This window comes from Triturus cristatus, chromosome 5_1 (genome assembly GCF_964204655.1).
Source record: "Triturus cristatus chromosome 5_1, aTriCri1.1, whole genome shotgun sequence".
In the NCBI taxonomy this organism is placed as follows: domain Eukaryota; kingdom Metazoa; phylum Chordata; class Amphibia; order Caudata; family Salamandridae; genus Triturus; species Triturus cristatus.
This window is the reverse complement of record NC_140587.1, coordinates 450,024,563-450,045,839: the sequence shown is the minus strand read 5'-3', so window position 1 is coordinate 450,045,839 and position 21,277 is coordinate 450,024,563. Positions and strand designations below refer to the sequence as shown.

Sequence of the window (21,277 nt, the reverse complement as noted above, 5' to 3'; positions counted from 1 at the left end):
ATTCTCATCTTAATTGTATGTAAGGAATTACATATAGTGCATCCTACTCCAAAATCCCCGCTTCTTAATAGAAAGTCATATTCTGTCTCCAAGTCCAATCCCAAAATTATATGCTGCATGTTTCCTTAAAACATAATCCATGATAACTTGATGTCAAAGTAAGTTGCAGCACGCCTCAGCCCGTAGAGGACTGAGAGGACCCCAATGATGAAGCATGTCACCGTGGGGAAACCCTGGTGAGTGAGGGGACTCAAGAAAGGAAAAGTATTGCCCTTTTTCTTTGTTCTGGTGACTTTCGGAATCCAATTGTTTTTCCGACTCCTCAGGGTTAGGTTCTTTTTACCTGTTCATTCAGGTTGTTATCTAATTTAAAGTAATATTTACCCATAACTGAAAATGGCCAACCCTACATTATTCAGGTTCAAGGTTACCTTTGCGTCTTGCTAATTATTTTCCATCTTAGACTATTTGAAAAGATTACCCTGTTTTCCCACCACAACTTAAATTAATCTTCTAAGAAATGCTGTAGTTCCTGATCCATATTGAGTCCCCTTTCAACTGCTCTCACTGATAAAATCCACATGGCTTTTGTTCTATGAAGTATCAACTCTCTATTCCCATGCTTAGGATCCATTCAAATATACTGATATTTTTGTTTGTTTCATGAACTGGAGCTCTTTTATTAAAAAAATCATAATTTTTCATCCGTTTCGATTGGGTGCTATGTGCATTTTTAGAGCGCACTATCACCCGCTTGAGTATCCTGGCGCTGATTAAGTGTGTGTGCGCTTAGCCCTACCTAAAGTAGGTTGGATAATTGGAATGCCAAGTCTTCAGCATCTTGCGGAATTCAAGAAGAGAGGAGTAGGCTGTGATGTTGTGGGGGAGGTACCTTGAATGTGTGTGTCAGGAATTTGAATTGAGTGTGTTTGTGTATTGGAAGCCAGCATAGTTCCCTGAGTTGTGGTGTAATGTGCGTTCTGTGTTGGAGGTGAGGTCGAGTCTGGCTGCTGGGTTCTGGATGGTCTAAGTCTTCTTGGGAGTTGTATGGTGATCGACATATGGGGTGTTGCCCATAGTCCAAATTGCTGGTGAATAAGGGGTGAGTTTCAGTTTTTCTTGTGTTTCTTGGGAGCCATTGAAGATTTTCCTCAGCATCTTCAGGATGTGGAAGCAGGATGCAGTGACGGCGTGGACTTCTGCAGTCCCCCTTCTACTGTGGTTGTCAGTATGGTCTAATTGACATGCCACGCTAAACAGGGACATCTTTGAGGATTGTTAATCTTGTGACCTAGGGTATAAATCCAATGGTTTAAGCTCATGAAGCAATTGTGTAAGAAACTGGGGGCGACCGGGCTTGTATTCTACACCAACTACAATAACTCTGTAAGATAATAACTGGGATAAGCAGGCTTATTTGCAGTGGGTCGAGGGCAACAGTGCAAGGGTAGCAATGGCAAAACCCACTGTGCAAGAGCACTTAATCTTCCAGACTCCCCCCTGGCCTAGCCTCTTATCTTTCCATGATTAATAATGAGTGAAAAGACAGTTAATGACTAGATTTCGGTTAGGCAGTATAAGAGGGTATTTGTCTTCTCCTTGGGCTATCATGATATAGCCTTAATCGGTCCATGCGGGTGCAATGAAGTTTCATTTCAGACACTGCTGCACTTCACTTTTATCTGCAAATTTTATAAGCATTTTACTTGTCGCTATTTTGTTCCAAAATCTTAAATCATATGGTTTTTGAAAATGTAAACCTGCTCTTTATATTTTTACAGTCACTTCTTAATCAAGTTGTTTGCTACTCTGTTGGTAGTTTCCAGTGGCAGCTCCTCTGCTAAGACGGAGGAGCGTCGCCCACTGCTCTGTGAGCAGTAGTTACATGAAAATTTAAAGGACAATAACCAGCATTATTATCAATTTAGTTTTCCATTTCCTGGTTCGGGCGGGGCTGGACTGCCAGAGCAGGGGCCAAGAGAAGGAGGGGTTGCTCCACTCTAAAGTGCGCATAACTGTTTGGCCAGTTCAGTCATGCGCTCTTTGCATATTCTGTGCACAGTCTGCATTACAGCCTGGGTGCAGAACATGCCCAGCCCCCATTCCCTGTCTGAGCAACGCACCACGGCACTCAGACCAATCACAACACTGCTTTGCAGCATTGTCATTGGCTAGGGCAGTCAGGAGCCTAGGTACTTGCTGGTTTCAGCTTCTGAGGAGCGAATGGTGGTGGCGAGCGGACTGAGATGCAACGGCCGGCCAGGGGTAGCCTTGAAGGTAAATGGTTTTTATTTTTAGTATTTATTATTTTCATTTACAGCCCCCCTCATCACCACCCCTGGTAAATAGCGGCTGCCACTGGTGGTTTCTTAAGACATGCGGTGCGTTTACAGAATTCAATGGTATTTTAACAGTGACATTGAATTTTTATTGTGCCTTTGAAACTGTGATTTGCTATTTATTTTCGGAGATGGATTTTTATGGATTGTGAAGTTGTTATTGTATGTACTTTTATGGCTGAATTTATCTTCAGCCATAAAAGTACATACAATAACAACTTTACAATCCATAAAAATCCATCCTCGAAAATAAATAGCAAATCACAGTTTCAAAGACACAAGATAAACTCTACTTCTTAACTGTGGGCTGCTGTGGCTGAACTAAAGAGACAATGTTGAGCCCAGTTTTTAAATAATGCACTCTGTTTAATATGAAAAATTGGCAGGTGTGTTTCCTGAAGTAGATTAACATCACATGAATACAGCAAGCCCCAAGTTTCTATTTATTTTTCTTAGGCAAATTATTCTTCCCATTTACAATAACAGAAAATCATTTTAATTCTAAAAGTCATACATTTTTTAGTTTAATACTGCTACTCATCCTTTCAGTTTATACCTGTAGCTTCATTGTTGATGTGGGTCCCTCTCAATTCATTTCTTATTTTTTATTATGTCTATTCTATTTCTAGGCTTAAAAACTGATATAGATTGTTCATGGCTCCCCCTTTTTCTGCCTGTTCTCCTTTTTATGTTTTTTGCTTTCTCCCCAACTTGTGAGAAAAAGCTTGACTGGGCAGATAGTGTTACAAATGTGTTTGCTACTCTGCAGCCTTGAGGAATTCCGCTGCATAATCCGTGCACAGCATGCAAATCTGGAATTGGTTGGCCCTACAAAGGAAACCAGTTATTTACATTTACCAGTTTACATGTTCTAGAGTCACATGAAATAGTTCATACACCACACAGAACCAGGCAAAAAAAATCTAAAGATGGTAATCATTTACTGATACATTGTGGGCTTACGGTTTGTCTCATTAAGGGTAGGTGGCTCCACCTTTGGTCAAACCCCACAAATAGAACTTTGTTTTTGTTTCAAAGTATTCCAGATCCACCCGCTTGGTAATAGAAAAATAACCAGCATGCGAATCTGAAAGTTTAAAAACGATTGAAAATAGGTAAGTAACTAGTTTCCCACTGCCCATTTTCCATCCAAACTCATTCTTGGTTTTCTGGGTATGCTGTAGCATGTCCTGCCCTCTAGACGCAGGGTGACTGTTAGCAGTCACTGGTGCTGGGCAAGCAGAGCTGTAATAAATATTAGCTTAACAGTTCTACTTTGCTGATCATTTGTTTGACAGTAATTTGGTTACTACCATGATGTAGGGGTGATAAGTTAAAATACAATGTGGTAGTTTGCACTAACTACTACTCCTTTTCTTACCTCGCAAGCAGTGTTCTGCATCGTATGATCTTTATGGATAGTCATAAATGTGGAGTTTACTTGCCAGGGGTGAGGACTCCAGAATACCTCTTATTTATTAAGTAAAAGTCATCATCTATAGCTTGAAGTGAAGGTAAATGCTGCCATTTTCTAAATGAATGCCCACACAAACAGACAACCTTTTTCTTGATTTTTCGCGCTGGTTATAACCATGTTTATGACATTTGTAGCTGTAGATACACATGCTGCCATCTAGTGGTGAGCTCATACTTGTGCAAGTTGTTTGCCTTCTAAGAACTCTTTTCAGGTCACGAGGTACCCCTTCGAATTCGCTACTCGCCAGAAGAGTAACAAGCGTGTGTTTCTCCAATCCTTGTACTCGCTTCAACTGGTCATTGGAGGACACCACCAAACTCTTCGGGAACAGAGACATCGAGGGCAACAAGCAAAAGGAGACCGCCGACACTGAAGCCGAGAAGTTCTCGTCTGTCGCAAATTCTGCCTCCAGTGTGGAGAAGGAAGAGCCCCCGCCATCACAAAGACAGGTGGTTGCAGTGAGCACCATTTCCCACCACACAACTCCTCGTCATCATTTACCTCCTCGGGAGGTCGGAGCCTCGAGTTCCCAAAGTACTCATGATAATGGTAATGATAAATGTCTTGAATGCGGAACTGCGAGTCCTATAAATACGGAGTCAGAAGCTTACAGAGGGCCAAGGTGGTTTTCCCATATGCGCCGGAGATACCATTTAAAATATTGCATGTCGGTACCACACAGATCGGACTGGAGGAGATTAAAGACATGGGGAATGGCACGGGTGCTTACAGTGGGGATGTTATATGAGGATGGCATGCTACTACCCTTTGACACATTCAGTGAGAGATATGAGATACCAGGGGGCGACTTCCTGCTCCATGCGACTCTAACTGCAGAAATACGTAAGCACTGGGGGGGAGCGGGTTAACTGAACACCCTCTAGCCGAAGAATGCCAGTATGTGGTATCGGCGGCAGGGACATTTAAGTCGGTTACTTGCCTGTATAGGAGACTGAGTATTGCGACACTTCCTCCACTCAATGAACTACAACAAAAATGGGAAGAGGACCTGGGGGAGTCACTAGAGGAGAAAACATGTAGGAAACTAACGGAGCGGGTCAGCATGGTCACCAGAAATGCTAGATTTCAATTGGTACATTTTTATGTATTTCACAGGGCTTATCTTACCCCAGGCCGTATTAACAAGTACTTCAGCACAACAACGGTGGCCTGTCCCTGCTGCGGGGCGATAGGCGCGGAGTTCTTACATATGTTTTGGAGCCGCCCGGTGATAGGGAATTTCTGGAGGGAGGTGACGGAAATACTAGCCGAAATAACAGAAAAGGAAGTGAGCATGACTCAAGGATACTGCTTGCTACACAGATTTCCACATACTTCCAAGAATAAGACCACAAGTAATTCCCAGACCTGGGTCTAATACTGGCATAGAGGGACATCACCAGTCACTGGAAGGCAAGGGAAGGTCCTTGTATAGGTAGAAGGAGGGGAGAGTTTGCACGTGGGCAGGTTATGAGGGAACGGCGCGGCTCACAGACGCCAGGCGCAATGGGAGTGAGAAGGCATTAGAGGCTGCCAGGGCATGGGAAGCTCTGACCACACACCTTAAGCAGCTCAATGATATTTTAGAAGAAGGATGAATCATAAAACACCCTGATATCAATGCATGGAAGGGGGGAGGGGAGCAGGATGGAAGGGAGGATCTCCCAGTTAGCAGTAGTGGAGGGAGGATAGAGCAAAAGATGGCTGAGGACACTGGATGGATGGATAGAGGACACTGGAGAATAAACCTGAGAGGGTTATCTAGGCACAATAATTCAAGACCTGCCTTGCGGGGGGGGGGGGGGGGGGGAGGGAAGGGGAGGGAAGGGGAGGGAGAGAGTTGCTGCTTGGCATAGAGTGCATAGTTGAAGTAGATATTTTATAGGTTGTTGAAATGTGTTCCGAGTATTACAACCATTACTCTTGAGGAAGCATCAACTGAGCATACATGCTGGTTACATAGTAATGGAATGTCTGTCTATTAAGAGAATATTTATATCTTTGCATGTATTCATGCAAATATCTGTATTTTCATATTTTCATGTCTCATTATTCATAAATACCCAATAAAGATTGTTTAAAAAAACAATATATATAAATGTCTTTATTTGCATAATTACTTTAAACCGTTGCAATAATATACCTAAAAAGTAAAATAAATAAGCAAAGAGTCAAATTGCGCAATTTTACATTAACATAGTTTCACATGGGAAATCGAATAAAATTAGGTTACAATTTAAAGGTAAACATCACTGGGGTATTTTTACTCATGAGGCCTCTGGGTCATCCCTGCCGCAAGGCCATTGTCTGCATTGAGTGGAGAGTTCGGACCCAGTGCACACCCATACTTTGGCACCGAAGCCCACCTCGAAGTCTTTCCCATCCAAATCGGCACCCAGATTGGTACTGGCCCAAAGAACTTTACCGAAAACTGTTTCGGAACCGAAGATACCGGTTTTGGAGCTGAAGCCATTGGACTCAAAAGCAACCTTGTTTCTGCAAGGGTATAGAAAACCGTCGGCTACGTGAAGGGCGCCATCCACACCTACATCTTCCGCTGCTTTGGAGAATTTGAGCAGCTAGTACTTCAGGGCCTACATGTGGATGTCGACACGAGACAGCTTTGAATACACATCTTGCCAGGCACTGATTAGATCCTTGCTAAGCCTACAGACAAGCCTAAAGACCTGGCTTTCTTCAGCACCTCAAAGATGCTGCTGCTAAGTGACAAGTGTGACAAAAATGTGTATAGGAAAATGAAAAACGCGGAACCAAGTATACTTGCAGTTCCTGTTCTGTAGAAAGTATCAATACCTGTAACAACTGGGTATGTTGCTTCACCTTAACCTGGCGGTGAAAAGGGGGTGGTGATGGACGGAGCATCAGAACCAATCACACACTCACACCCAGTCAACAGATCTGGGTTTAGTCCATCACCGTTCTTTAGCCCACTCTGCCACCCCAGTTCAGACATGGCCATATGCAAATCAGTCTGACCCTGTGCCTCATGGGAACAGTCCAGCCCGAACTGCCAAGCCATGTCTTCCCTGGACCGGAAACAAGCTTCCTAAGACTGGTTTCTGGCATTTCAGCTGTCTTCAGCCAGGCTTGCTTGAATCCAGTGGCAAAGTGAGCAAGGGACTCAACGTCTGAGCATACCCTGCCAACTTATGGTGAACAAAGTGGTACAAAAGGGGGTGGTGATGGACAGAGCATCAGAACCAACCAAACACTCACACCCAGTCAACAGATCTGGGTTTGATCCATCACCGTTCTTTAGCCCACTCTGCCACCCCAGTTCAGACATGGTCATATGCAAATCAGTCTGACCCTGTGCCTCATGGGAACAGTCCTGTCCGAACTGCCAAGCCATGTCTTCCCTGGACCGGAAACAAGCTTCCTAGGACCGGTTTCTGGCATTTCAGCCTTAACCTGGTGACAGCTCAGGGGAGGGGGCACCGCTCTCTCCGTCGATACCCCAGGCGGGTAGAGTCTTCGACCGGAGGTTGAGGTTTTTCGTTTTCCCTATACACATTTTAGTCACACTTGTCACTTAGCAGCAGCATCTTTGATGTCCTGAAGAAAGCCTTGCCCAAGATAGGGGCATGACGGCTGAAACATGTCGACCACAATCGTTCACCTCACACATGTGGTTTAAATCCATACCGCAGGTGCACTGTTTTTAATCCTAGCAGCGAACTCTTCCAAATAAAGCATTAATTTAGTTCTCCCTAGCTAGTTTTATCATCACTTCACTCACGTTACTCTATTTGTTTGTGCTGCATCCTCACCCACTCTACTATTCTCATTTGGTGGATTTACTAATCCAGTCAGAGTAGAAATCAAAACATCCCTGTGCTCCTCCCTCTCAGAGAGGGGGTCGTAGCCCTCAGAGGAACTAGGTTTTCCTCTGAGAGGAGAATCCCAAATGATGAAGCATCCCACCTTAGGTGGGTGAGGGATTTCGTCCTGAAGGGATTCATCCCTCTAGGTCTGTTGTGATTTCGTCAGTGCCTTTCTGCCTTTGTCATTCTGTGTGCAGACAACTTAGACCCAAGGATTTTGTTGTATCCGTTGCCGGACTGCCTGGTGGCACAGTAGTCACAGGTGGGAGGGGATAGAAGGGGGGGAGTAGGAGGATCTAGTGATGATTTCGGGCTGTACTCATTGCTCCCTGCAGTAGTGGAATGTCAGTAATCTGCTGCAGGGACAGTCTTTTATGGACCCAATTCCCCAAGTGACCATCACCACATATATCTCCCTGACTGGGTGGGGAGTGCACTTGAGACATAACCATACATGTAATGTAATGTGAGGGGTTATTTATAGAGCGCACTGTGACCAAAAATGGTATCCTGGTGCTAAAACCACTATGTAAGGCACAGCAAATGGAAGAGCTGAGAAGCGGGCCGCTGTAACTAGGTCTTTAGTACCTTCCGGAATTTTTGTAAGTCACATTGAGATTGTAGGGAAGCTGGAAGTTTATTCCATATCCGGGCCGCGTTGACCGTAAAGGTACGTCCTCCTCTTCTGACCTTTAGGTATCTGAGCTGTGTAGTACTGTAGATTCACACGTGCCCACCCTCCTCCCTGGTCACCTTTCGGTGTTGCAGATGTTTTCTCTTTAACTTTCAGTTGTTGTCTTTCCTTCTCATGGTCATCTTTCTGTATCTTTATGCTTCATCTACCTCCTCACTCTGCACGCGGAAAAACATTCTAACAATGGACAGATGCCCGTTTGCCTTTACCAGCAATAGGTGGAGTCATGGTACTTGATGACTCAAAGACTTCTTTGAAGAAAAACAACTTGCACACATCCGAGCTCTGCAGTATATGACTGGAGCATGCCCAGCATGTGAATCTACAGCACAATATGCCATGAATAAATGCTTAAGTAATATTTTTTCCTTTAACCCCTTAACTGCTGGGCCTTTTCCCCCGCAGTGCTGAGCCATTTTTGGCTATTTGGGGTAGTTTGCGATTAGGTCTCTGTAACTTTTTGACCACATAACGTATCCATGCAAAATTTGCTTCCATTTCTTCCAACATCATGGGGATTCTAAAGATACACTGGGTTTGTGGATTCCCTTGGAGGGGACCCAGAAATTAGCAAAAATACAGAGGGGGGGGGAATGGGAAAAAAGGGCTACAGATGAAAGCGTCTGTTTAATTTTTCCCCTGCAAATGGTATCAAAAAAGGGGTTGTGGTGCTGAAATCACCATCTTCCCAGCCTTCAGGGACAAGCAGACTTTTGTCAGAAAACCAACATTTTTTGCACAATTTTGGCATTTTTCTGTGACATAGCCTATTTTTGCTATTTTTTTGTGCTTTCAAACGCTTTCCAGTGAATGGTAGAAATGGGTATGAAAGCAATAATGGTTCCTGGAAAGCTATACATTTTAGAAACGTAGACAAAATTCTGAATTCATCAAGGGGACATTTGTGTAGATCCTTCAAGGTTTCTGTATAGAAACTAACCGTTGAATATAGGAAAAATTGAAAATTAGTTTAAAAAAAAAAAGACATTTGTGTCAACGTTTTTACCTGTAACTTCTAATTACGACAGCTGTTTGAAATCAATATACGGTTACATCCGCCGGACCTTTCTGGTTGTGGGGATATATAGGACTTGTAGGTTCGTCAATAACCCAACAAACCCAGAGCCAATAACTAAGCAGCATCTTGCAATGGTTTTTTATCATGTACCGAGTATATATCAATTATTCGGGGAAAATGTATACATGGAAAAATAGGTATGAAAGACACCTATGTATTTCTGAAATGGGAACAAAATATAGAGTTTAGAAACAGTAGATATTTGCACATTTCTGAAATTGGAAGTACCCATACTAGCATGAAAATTATAGGTCATTTTTCAAAATGACTTCTTTTTTACACATTGTCTTTCATTTGGAAGGCAGAAAAGCATCGAAAGTCAATAGGTAATAACAGTTGCTCTACAATTCTGTGTTACCCTAAGTCTCCCGATAAAAATGGTACCTCGCTTGTGTGGGTAGGCCTAGTGCCCGCAATAGGAAACAGCTCAAAACGCAACCTGGAATCACTTTATTTTTACAGTGAAAACTGACCCTTCTTTTGCAAAGTGCCTAGCTGGAGGTTTTGCACCCTAGCTCTGCCGGCACCTAGGGAAACCTATCAAACCTATACATTTTTGAAAACTAGACACCCAGGGGAATCCAGGATGGGGTGACTTGGCTGGCTCTCACCAGGTTCTGTTACCCAGAATCCCTTGCAAACCTAAAAATGTGTCCATAAAAACACATTTTCCTCACATTTCTGTGGTGGAAACTTCTCGAATCTGCGTGGATCCACAAAATTCCACCCATCCCGCATTCCCCAAAGTCTTCCGGGAAAAATGGTACCTCCCTTGTGTGGGTAGGCCTGGTGCCCACGACAGGAAACAGCCCAAAACGCAACGTGGACACACCACATTTTCACAGTGAAAACTGACCCTTTTTTTGCAAAGTGCCTTGCTGTAAATTTTGAACCCTAGCTATACCGGTACCTAGGGAAACCTATCAAGCCTATACATTTTCGAAAACTAGACACCCAGGGGAATCCAGGATGGGGTGACTTGGCTGGCTCTCACCAGGTTCTGTTACCCAGAATCCCTTGCAATCCATTTCTGTGGAGGAAAGTTCTGAAATATGCGTGAATCCACAAAATTCCACCCACCCCGCGTTCTCCAAAGGCTTCCAAGAAAAATGGTACCTCCCTTGTGTGGGAGGCCCAAGTATCCGCGACAGGCAAGGGCCCAAAACGTATTGAGGAGACATCAAAATTTCCTATCACAAAGCAACCTGGTTTTGCAAAGAGAGTCACCTGGGTTTTTGGCCCCGTGCTCGGTGGCTAGCTAGGGAAACCTACCAAACCCACACATTTCTGAAAACTAGACACCCGTGGGATTCCAGGGAGGTATTGGTTTGTTGAACCCCCCCCCCATGTTTTCTTACCCAGATTCCCCTGCAAACCACAAATTTATCTGAAAAAATCACTTTTTCCACACATTTTTGTGTGGGTAAGTTGTGGCATCACCAGGCTGACACAAATTTCCTACCACCCAGCGTTGCCCCAGGTCTCCCTATAAAAATGGTGCCTCACTCATGTGGGAGGCCCAAGACTCGGTGACAACGTGGTGTTTTGTTCTGTCCACCAGTATATGCAGCGTGGGGACTATAATGCACTTGTCACTTGGCAACAGCACAACTGCCACATTCTCAAAGCAGATAAAGTTGTTGAGAAGTCCATGATTTCCTGAAGTAGAGGAAGAAATATTCTGCAGCTGCTTGCGTAGTGAAGGAGTGGCCCACAGACAGTTGGTATCCATTCACACAAATTGAAAGGTTAACCTATTGCCTGCATTGAGCACACTTTACGACGACATGGTCGCTCCTTTTTGGGTGTTGCAGGAATTTTATCAGCAAAGTGTCGCTCCTGCAGCCTTGCCAAGTCCTCCCGAACACATGAAGTGGAGGCTGCTGCTTCTGTAGCAGTGAGGCTTTCAATCACAGACAACTGAAAGTCAAGGAAAGACATGAGTCTTCCTGTGGTGGTCTCACGATAAACAACATACGCACTGTATGTTGCCATCTGGATCAGGTGCGTAAACAGTTTCTTATACCAAGTGCGAGTTTTACGACTCGCATTGTATGGCTGAAGAACCTGGTCGTTCTTGTCCACCCCGCCCATGTACTTGTTGTAATCAAATATACAGGTGGGCTTGTGGACTTCGGCCATCTGACCCCAAACCGAGACAGGGGAAGTTCTCTCAGCGTGAACTGTAGTGAGCATGTACACGTCGCGCCTATCTGAGAACTTGACTGCGAGCAGTTCGTTGGAACGCAACGCAGTGCTCTGGGATTTTTGGAGCTTCTTGCAAAGAAGCTCCTGCGGGAATACTTTGCGGCAATAACGAATTTTACCGCAAGCCACGGCGCCAGCTTTGTAGAGCTCACTGAGTAGCTCTACTCCTGTATAGAAATTGTCTACATAAAGGTTATAACCTTTGTGAAGAAGTGGCTGGACAAGCTCCCATACGATCTTTCCTGTGACCCCTAGCGTTGGAGGGCAACCTACAGGGTTAAGAGTTGTGTCCTTCCCTGTATACACTCTCAAGCTGTACACATAGCCAGTCGAGCTCTCACACAGCATGTGCAGCTTGATGCCACAGCGAGCGCGTTTGCTCGGAATGTACTGTCTAAACAGCAGCCGCCCTTTATACAAGATCAACGACTCATCAATGGCTATATTCTTTCCAGGAGTATAAACCTCTGGAAACCTGGCAGACAAATTTTCCACGACAGGCCGAATTTTGAACAACCTGTCATGGTCTGGATGGTCCTGGGGCAATGCAGCAGAATTGTCATTGATATGCAGCCTGCGCTGCAATAGCAAAAAACCATCTCTGCTCATGTATGGTGTGAAGATGGGGGTTAACCAAACCGTGCGAGTAGACCAGTAGGATAGCAAGGTTGGTTTATGCACTACTCCCATTTTAAGCTTGAGGCCCAAAAAAATCTTCAACTCCCCTAAAGTAGTGGGAGTCCACTTGCACGCCCTAGAATGAGGCCCAAGAGTGCTGCACAATTTCGTCAAGGAAGTCAACATCCAAAAAGAGATGGACGTAGTCGATTGGCAAAAAATTCACCGTATCAACTTTACATCCAGCGTCACCAGTGAAAGACGGAATTTTGGGCTGAACTAAATTGGGAGGCTGCCAAGACAGCACTCCGTCTGTGCTTGCGGCCGCACGCGCCAGCATTCTGGGTTGCTCTAATCTGTTACTGGTGTCCTGCTGCACAGACTGTGATGGCAAAGGGACAGCACAACTAACATAGTCTCCTTCAGAATCGTTGGACGATGAGTCGTCGGATAGAACTGCGCCGACTGAAAAATCACTCCCAGATTTGACTCCATTGTCCTCTCTTTCAGATGCTGTCTCAGTATCTGCTGTCTCAGTCTCTGATCCTGCCTCAGAGTTGGACTCCAGAACCAGACTTAGGGCCTGGGCAGCATTCATCCAACGATATGCCATCTCTGCTAGTGCCTAAACCTATCCTTTTAAAACACTATCCTACGTAGAAAGCAGTGGCGGTGCGTCCATTGGGGGCGGTGGGGCGTAGCCTCCCCGCCCGTAGCTCCCTCGGCGTTTCTAAACTTAAGTAAACTGAATCAGTTTACTTAAGTTCAAAGACGCCAAGGGAGAACCCCCAAACCCACCCCCCCCCGCGAGCCGCGACTGATTGCAAATTATGGCCATATGCATCAAAGTACAATACATAGGAAAGGCCGTTGTAGGCCACAGGCATAACAGGTTATTCAGGTATATGCACTAACAATCAGACGGTAGACCAGTAGGATAGCAAGGTTGGTTTATGCACTACTCCCATTTTAAGCTTGAGGCCCAAAAAAATCTTCAACTCCCCTAAAGTAGTGGGAGTCCACTTGCACGCCCTAGAATGAGGCCCAAGAGTGCTGCACAATTTCGTCAAGGAAGTCAACATCCAAAAAGAGATGGACGTAGTCGATTGGCAAAAAATTCACCGTATCAACTTTACATCCAGCGTCACCAGTGAAAGACGGAATTTTGGGCTGAACTAAATTGGGAGGCTGCCAAGACAGCACTCCGTCTGTGCTTGCGGCCGCACGCGCCAGCATTCTGGGTTGCTCTAATCTGTTACTGGTGTCCTGCTGCACAGACTGTGATGGCAAAGGGACAGCACAACTAACATAGTCTCCTTCAGAATCGTTGGACGATGAGTCGTCGGATAGAACTGCGCCGACTGAAAAATCACTCCCAGATTTGACTCCATTGTCCTCTCTTTCAGATGCTGTCTCAGTATCTGCTGTCTCAGTCTCTGATCCTGCCTCAGAGTTGGACTCCAGAACCAGACTTAGGGCCTGGGCAGCATTCATCCAACGATATGCCATCTCTGCTAGTGCCTAAACCTATCCTTTTAAAACACTATCCTACGTAGAAAGCAGTGGCGGTGCGTCCATTGGGGGCGGTGGGGCGTAGCCTCCCCGCCCGTAGCTCCCTCGGCGTTTCTAAACTTAAGTAAACTGAATCTGTTTACTTAAGTTCAAAGACGCCAAGGGAGAACCCCCAAACCCACAAACTGTACTGCTCCCAGGTTATGCCGCGCAAACACTGCAAGCGCTTTCCAAATCCCTGGGGTCTGGTTTTCACTTTTCTTTTCATGCGAGTGATTTGTAATGTTGTATTTTCCTTATATGTGGTTAAAAGTACAATTCTCGTCGGGTTTGCTGGTCCTCGGCGTTTCTCTAACACTTTCGGAAAGGGCAGAGGGATGTCCATTCGAATGCTGGTCAGCAGAGGGTTGCAGCGACATTGCAGTGTATGTTGTGATGTTACACTGATTTGAGGTTCTTCCCAATCGTCCCCTCTTCCTCCACTGTTATGATTCAGAACACGAACACGTCATCTTAGATCCCCATCCCCAAAACATTTTCCCTCTTTAAAAGAATCACTGGGTTTACGTTTTATATTCCCAGTTTCAGCTATAAAATATTTTTTGGGGAAGGATTACAATTAAAAGTAAAATAGCTCATGTCCCTTAATAGACGAGGGGGCGAATAATTCTGAAGCGGGCTGTAGGGTGACTGAAAAGTCAGGATGTAAACAACGTCATTTATGATGGGACCGGCATATTATTATGGTTACCCGTATTAATGTAGTGGGTCAGCAGTCTTACTTTACGGCGTGTTGGCCGGATGAGGATGTCACGTCATCCGCGGGTCAGGCAATGCCTGCAGGGTGCATAATAAATGGGGAGGAACCGCACGGGGAGCTCCCGACACACTATCACAGCGTGTGTGCGTGTAATTCTGTGTCCCATGTGTTTTGTGTGGCCTGTTGCGTACAGCGACCAAGCAGCGGGCCGCGATATCACAGTTAATGCGGCAGACTGTGTATACTCATTTTAGCGCTTGGAGGGGTCTTTCAACAGCCGTGTACTTTGCCAAAGGCAAGTGTGACGTGGTTTCTACTTCAACATGGGGCGCCTCAAGCACCGGCCTTCCTTGCTGTGAGCTGCGGACTCCATAGGTATGACTTCCGTGGACAGGGTGTCAAACGTTGTACCACAGACCGAAAATAACGATGTTGTCCATATGTTTTTTTGTTGTTGCTAATGTACTACAGCAAGTCCGGTTTTATTTCAGTGGCGGTGCGTCCATTTGTGTCCTCTGTTTTTCTGAAGTCACAACAAGTTGTCTCTGTGTTTTTTCGTCGTTGCCCCGTCAAATGTGTGTGCCTCTCTGATTTGCTTTTTTATAAAGTCATAGAAATGTTTGTCTAGGTCTGATCCATTCGGGCAGATGTGAAAATGAGATGAAAAAGGCCAACAACAGGGACAGAAAGTTATTATTGGCACCTAGTGTGGGACCATCCACCAACATCATCCCCCCACAAGAAATCACAGGAGATAGGGTGTCCCATGACAATACAGGATATGTCCCCTGCAGGTTTATATCCACATACAGCAGGCAGGCCAATGCTATTAAAAACATCATCAACACCCAGTGGCCTATAGTCCTCACTGATGCCACGCTCCAACAGATACTGCCAAATAAACCTAACTTCACTTATCGGAAAGCCCACTCCATGCGTAGTGACCTTGTAAAAACTAGTCCAGAATTAGACATCAGAAGCAGTTGGCTTTCCCCCAAAAAGGTTTCTATAAGTGCAGCACATGTCGTGCTTGCAAATTTGGGGTGAATACTGCTTATTCCACTGCTTTCTCAGATGTTTCTATTCAACATAAAGGGCATTACGCATGTCGCACAGATTTTGCTGCATACGTCCTGCAGTGTAGTTGTGGATTACGCTATGTTGGTAGCACGAAACTGCAGGTGTATGTGCGAATTTTGCATCATTTACGTGCGACTGTTAACTCGGACCCTACATATCCTGTCGCAAGACATGTAAAACTGGAACATACCAACAACTTAAACGTTTTCCCATATTTTGTCATAGACAGCGTACCCATCAATAAATGAGGGGGCAACCGAGAGTACAAGCATTTGCAATGCATTAGGTCTCGCATTTACGCGAGTTTGAGCTATTTGACATTGCAAATAACAATGCCTATTGGCATTGTCATTTACAATGCCAATAGCTTTAACTCGTGTAACTGCAAGACCTATTGCATTGCAAATGCTTGTTCTTAGGAAGCATACTATTAGCACGGGCTGTAACCTTGGAGAGATATTCGCTGTCTCAGTGCTCGTATATCAAATTTGGTATTTGTAAGGATACCACTGCTGTGTGTGTCTTTGGAGAGCACTGTGCGTGTATTGAGGCTCAAACATTTTGCAGTATCTTACAATTAATTATTAATATAATGGATTGTCTTAAAAACAACACAGTAGGAAAAAGTTCCATTTTAATAACAGCCCAAAGGAAAGTACAAGCTGTGGCTAAGACAACAAAACATTGTTTATTTGAGTACTACGTATATATAAGATAGCACGAGTGATAGCGCTGCTTTCTCAGGCTTCGCACATTAGTTGTGTTACTTTGAGGGATACTGCTGCTGTCTTTATACTTTTAAAGTACTTTATGTGTATTTTGAGGTAGCACGAGTGTTAGCCCTACTGTGTTAATCCTTGCATATTAGTTGTGTTATCTGAAAACATCTGCTGCTCTCTCAGTGGATTGTGCAGTAGATGGTGCAGATGTAAACCTGACCTTAAGGATGACGAGACAGAGCAAACTTGTGCCTGTAGATTAAATGTGCTTGTGTTATAAAGTATAAGAGATGGTATTTTATTTGCAACGCGTGGTGTGCTGCGCGCTGTGTAAAGTAAGTTACCATAATTGTGAGAACAGACAAGGGGTTTTTAAGCAATAACGCTACCCCCCTTCTTCGCGCAGGGCCAGAGTGCCGAGAGCAGAGAGAGAGCTGTGTCTTAGAGCGAGCTGCGCCCTTCCTGGTAAAACAGTGACGCACTGACCCGTGTGTTAAGATAACGTTTACTAAACAGTACTATGGCACTGTGTGTTTTTCCCAAGAAGGAGTACTATTAGCATGGGCTGTAACTTTGGATGAATAGCGCTGCTGTTTCAGTCCATGTACATTACTTGTCATTTAAAAAGATAGTGCTGCTATCTTTGTGCTTAGTTATACATTACTATGCGTGTGAGAATAGCATGGTATTTTGAGTGATAGCACTGCTATATTAATCCTTTACACAGCGCTTGTGGTAGACTGCAGCAGCATACCTAGGGAAATGAGAGGCCCATAGGTGCTTTGCAGTAGCTGGCACTCGTGATTTTAAAATTAGATCTTAAATTGTGGCGATGTAAACCTGACCTTAAGGGTGAGGGGGCATAGCAGCCCTGCGCCTGCAGATTAAACGTGTGTGTTATAAATAAGAGATCTTATTTTATGTACAATGCGTGGTGCGCGCCGCGCTGTGTAAGTACTTATTAATATAACGTGATTGGCTTAAAACAACACAGCACAATTAAATACAATTGTAAAAACAGCCAAAAAGAAAGTCCAAGCTGTGGCTACGACAAAAAAACAAACATTATTCATGTAAGCACTACGTATATATCAAATAGCACGAGTGATAGCGCTGCTGTTTTAGTTATCGCACATCAGGTGTTTTATTTTTAGGGATAGTGCTGCTGTCTTTATACTTGTAAAGTATTTTATGTGTATTTTGTAGTATCAGGAGTGATAGCTCTGCTGTGTTAGTCTTTGCACATTAGTTGTGGTATCTGAAAACATCGCGCTGCTGTCTTAGTGGTGAGACGGTTAAGAAGAAGGATAAAATGCTGGCACCAGCTATGGCCAAAAATAAATTGTACTGTTGATTACAACTATGTGTATGTGTGAGTAGGAGGTACAGTGTGTTTCTGTCTGGAAGGCATACTATTAACAGGGGCTGTAACGTTTGAGAGATAGCGCTGCTGTCTCAGTTTTTGTACATTAGTTGTGGTATTTGGAGGGATAGCGCTGCTATATGTGTCTTTGCAGAGCACTGTGTGTATATTAAGGCTAAAACATATGGCACTATATTAACATAATTTATTGATATAACGCGATTGCCTTTAAAACAACAGCACGATAAAATATAATTTTAAAAACGGGCTAAAATAAAGGTATAAGCTGTGACTAAGACAGCATAACAAACTTTGTCCATTTAAGCAGTACATTTATATAAGATAGCACGAGTGAAAGCCTTGCTGTGTTAGTTCTTGCACATTAGTTATGATATCTTAGAATGTAGCGCTGCTGTCTCAGTGGTGAGACGGTTAAGGAGGATAATAAAATGCTGGCAAGCGTCATGGACGAATAGAGGCTTCAGCAGACAATAACTGTAGTAAGCATGAGCCACTGCAGGTAAGTGTTTGTAAGGTGCTCAGGGAGGACGCAGACACGTTGCGGCCGCCAAGAAACGTGTTTGTATGGAGCAACAATTATGAGGCAGTGAGGGAGAAGGATAACATACAGGCGAGTGGCAGGGACAAGTACAGGCTCCATAGAACAATTAGCATAGAATGCGGGAGCCGCTGCAGCAAAGTGTCTGAGCGGGGGAGCAGTGGGTTACACCAACAAGTTTTAAACAGTGCTTACTAGCATTTAATTTTTAAAAATCCCACAGTGTAACATTTTTAACAGCTTTATTGCGTTTGTTAGTTTGAAAATTGTGAAGGTAGGAACGGCAAACACCTTGCGGCCACAAATAAATCAGTTAGAAAGTCCTAGCAATAAGGAAAGTTAGGCAGAGGCATTGAAAAAGCAAAGTTTGTACATATAATTGCTGCGTGTTTATGCAGTATCACGAGAGATAGTACATATGAAAATAGTGATGCAAAGTGGGATTTTTTATAATAATAGAAATGCCATATAAAGTACATTCACCGAAAATTTTCCTTACCTGGTTAAACAGCAATGAACTATCGCTCTTGTAAATCTGGCTTCATCCAACAGTAAAAAAAGGAATTATTTTCTTTTAGTAGTCTGCAGGTTTAAATAGGAACGAAACTCTAACAAGCTGTCGCCATTGTGAGGGAAGTGGGATAAGGGAGGGGGTGGCAAATGGTGAGCACTTTCCGGCCGCTTTGATGTTCTCATCAAAGCGGCCACGAAATGAGCTTTTGTAAACAAGGGATTTCAAAGTGCAAACTAGTGCTTTCAGGCTGCCAAATGGTGCGTGCGCCTGGCGCACATGCACTGTATTTGGAGGCCTGAAAAGCACTAGTTTGCACTTCCAGATCCCCCTTTTACAAAAGCTCTCGCGAGAGCAGCGCTAAAGCGCTGTCTCAGGCGAGACCTAAAAAACTGAGACAGTTGGAAACACAATATATTCTTGAACTCGACACTAAGGTCCCCTGGGGATTGAATATCTGTGAGGATTTACATCATTATCTGTAGCTGCACAGTAATTTTTAATGTAAACCTTATATGTGTTCTTTCTTAAGATGCATCAATGAGCGAGGGTTCTAGTTATTTATAACCCAGTAGAGACAGACACAGTCAAGTCAGGATTGTTTATAACTATTGTTTATGTAATACCAGCTTAGAAACCTGATGACCAGTCTAGAGACTAGCGGTTCCACTGTATGACTAGCTCCATCCGTAATTTACTATTCAGTTTTCTGATATGATGTACTGTACAATTTTCATGCTGCCTTCGCTCACGGTTTTTAGCTTCACGTATTGCACTTTAAGCTTCTTTGCACATGTGTACAGTTCATTAAGGTCTGCACGCAGCACTTTATAGGGGAATTCTTACAGTCAATATGCACTTTAGACAAATTTGGGGATTTATATCAGATTCCTCATTTAAAGTCAAAGTATTTGTACTGCTATTAATTTTTTCTCACGGTTTAACAGAATACGATTTTTAGGAAATTTTTTGAAATTTTAACATCACGAGTTTCTAATTTCTATTTGTGCGTGGCCCTGTTGTAAACGAAATTTATTATATATTTCCATTTGAGCATTTTTTATACCATGTTTTAGTGACTGGTATATCGGCAAGGTGAACTACAAACACTCAAAAATTAATGAATTGATATCATGTCATACGGTTAAAGATACACCTTTCAGTGCAATATTTATATTTCCTTTCAAATGCCTGCATTTAGTTTTTACCAGTGAGCTTATGTCTTTCTTAATATCCAGTGCGTTCTGTGTTTACAATTCAATTTGGTATAATATTTCCTCTGTTTATGCTGGCAGTAGACGGAATGTCACATGGTATATGGGTTTCTAATTTAAACGTCACTTACTTGCTACGCGCTCATGTGATCAAGGCCACGGCGTTGGCCGAAAATAGTCATGTTCGAAATGAAAAAATAAACGCCATCACGGCAAGCAGAATCGGCATATTCAAGTTGTCCGTTTCTCTGTTTGGTGCCTGGATGCACCCTCGAGTGGTAACTGGATATATCTATATACATATACTTATGTATATATATATGTATCTATATACACATATATATGTATATAGATACACATATAAACATATATCATCTACAGAGAGAAAGAGACTACACACACTCTCTCTCTCTCTCTCTCTCTCTCTCCCCTCCCTCTCCCCTCCCTCTCTCTCTCTCCCTCTCTCTCCCTCTCCCTCCTTCTCTTTCCCTCTCTCTCTCTCTCCCTCTCTCCCCAAATGCCATGGAAAGACGAATACGGACCCAGAAGACATTCGTGCACAGTATTTTATTTAATTGTTGCACCCAGCACTACCGCCATGATGCGTTTCGGCCCTCGGGAGGAATTGATAACATGACGCCAGGAGGAGTGACCCATGTTTTTAAAGTGACAGTGCAACACCATGTGGTATGATGCCAATAGACATAGTAGAGATATTATACAACTCTAAATTTCATGTAGACATTGTTTTAACCATAGCAGCAAATTAACGGGTTGTGCAAATGCGCAAATCCTGTGCAAATAAGTCAATCAATGATGATTCATTCAGAATACACGGGGAGCAAAGAAGACGGACAAGAATAAAATTATATTAGATCTCAACGGGCACTCATGGATGCAACAATGCTAAACAATATCACCCCAGTGGGTAATTGCAAATATTTCATTCCGAATGCCTCCTACAGCAGTTACCTCCTATTGAACCTACCGCTGTGCAATATATAGTTTTGTGCAAAACTTCGTCATTAAACATAGCAGCCAATTAATGATTAGTGCAAATTATCAAATGATGTGCAAACTGCACCAATAGTCATTCATTAATTTGAAATTCACGGGGTACATTGCAACTGGACAAGGATAAAATCACAATTTTAATCAATGGGCCATCATGGATGCGCAAATATTCGCATTAAACCCCAGTGGGTGATTACAGAAAATGCACTCCAGATGCTACGTGCCACGGCTGCCCCCTGTTGAACCTGCTGCCATCCAATAATACATAGATCAATCCATTATATGT

The 21,277-nt window shown here is 43.7% G+C and overlaps 2 protein-coding genes across 2 annotated transcripts in view; one reads left to right on the top strand and one right to left on the bottom strand.

Moving 5' to 3' along the window:
* The window catches only part of TMEM67 (transmembrane protein 67), a 1,162,308-nt gene that overhangs the window by 404,597 nt on the left and 736,434 nt on the right, over nucleotides 1-21,277 (top strand). The gene's annotated exons all lie outside the window — the stretch shown is intronic.
* The window catches only part of LOC146831047 (uncharacterized), a 498,359-nt gene that overhangs the window by 403,729 nt on the left and 73,353 nt on the right, over nucleotides 1-21,277 (bottom strand). The window lies entirely within an intron of this gene.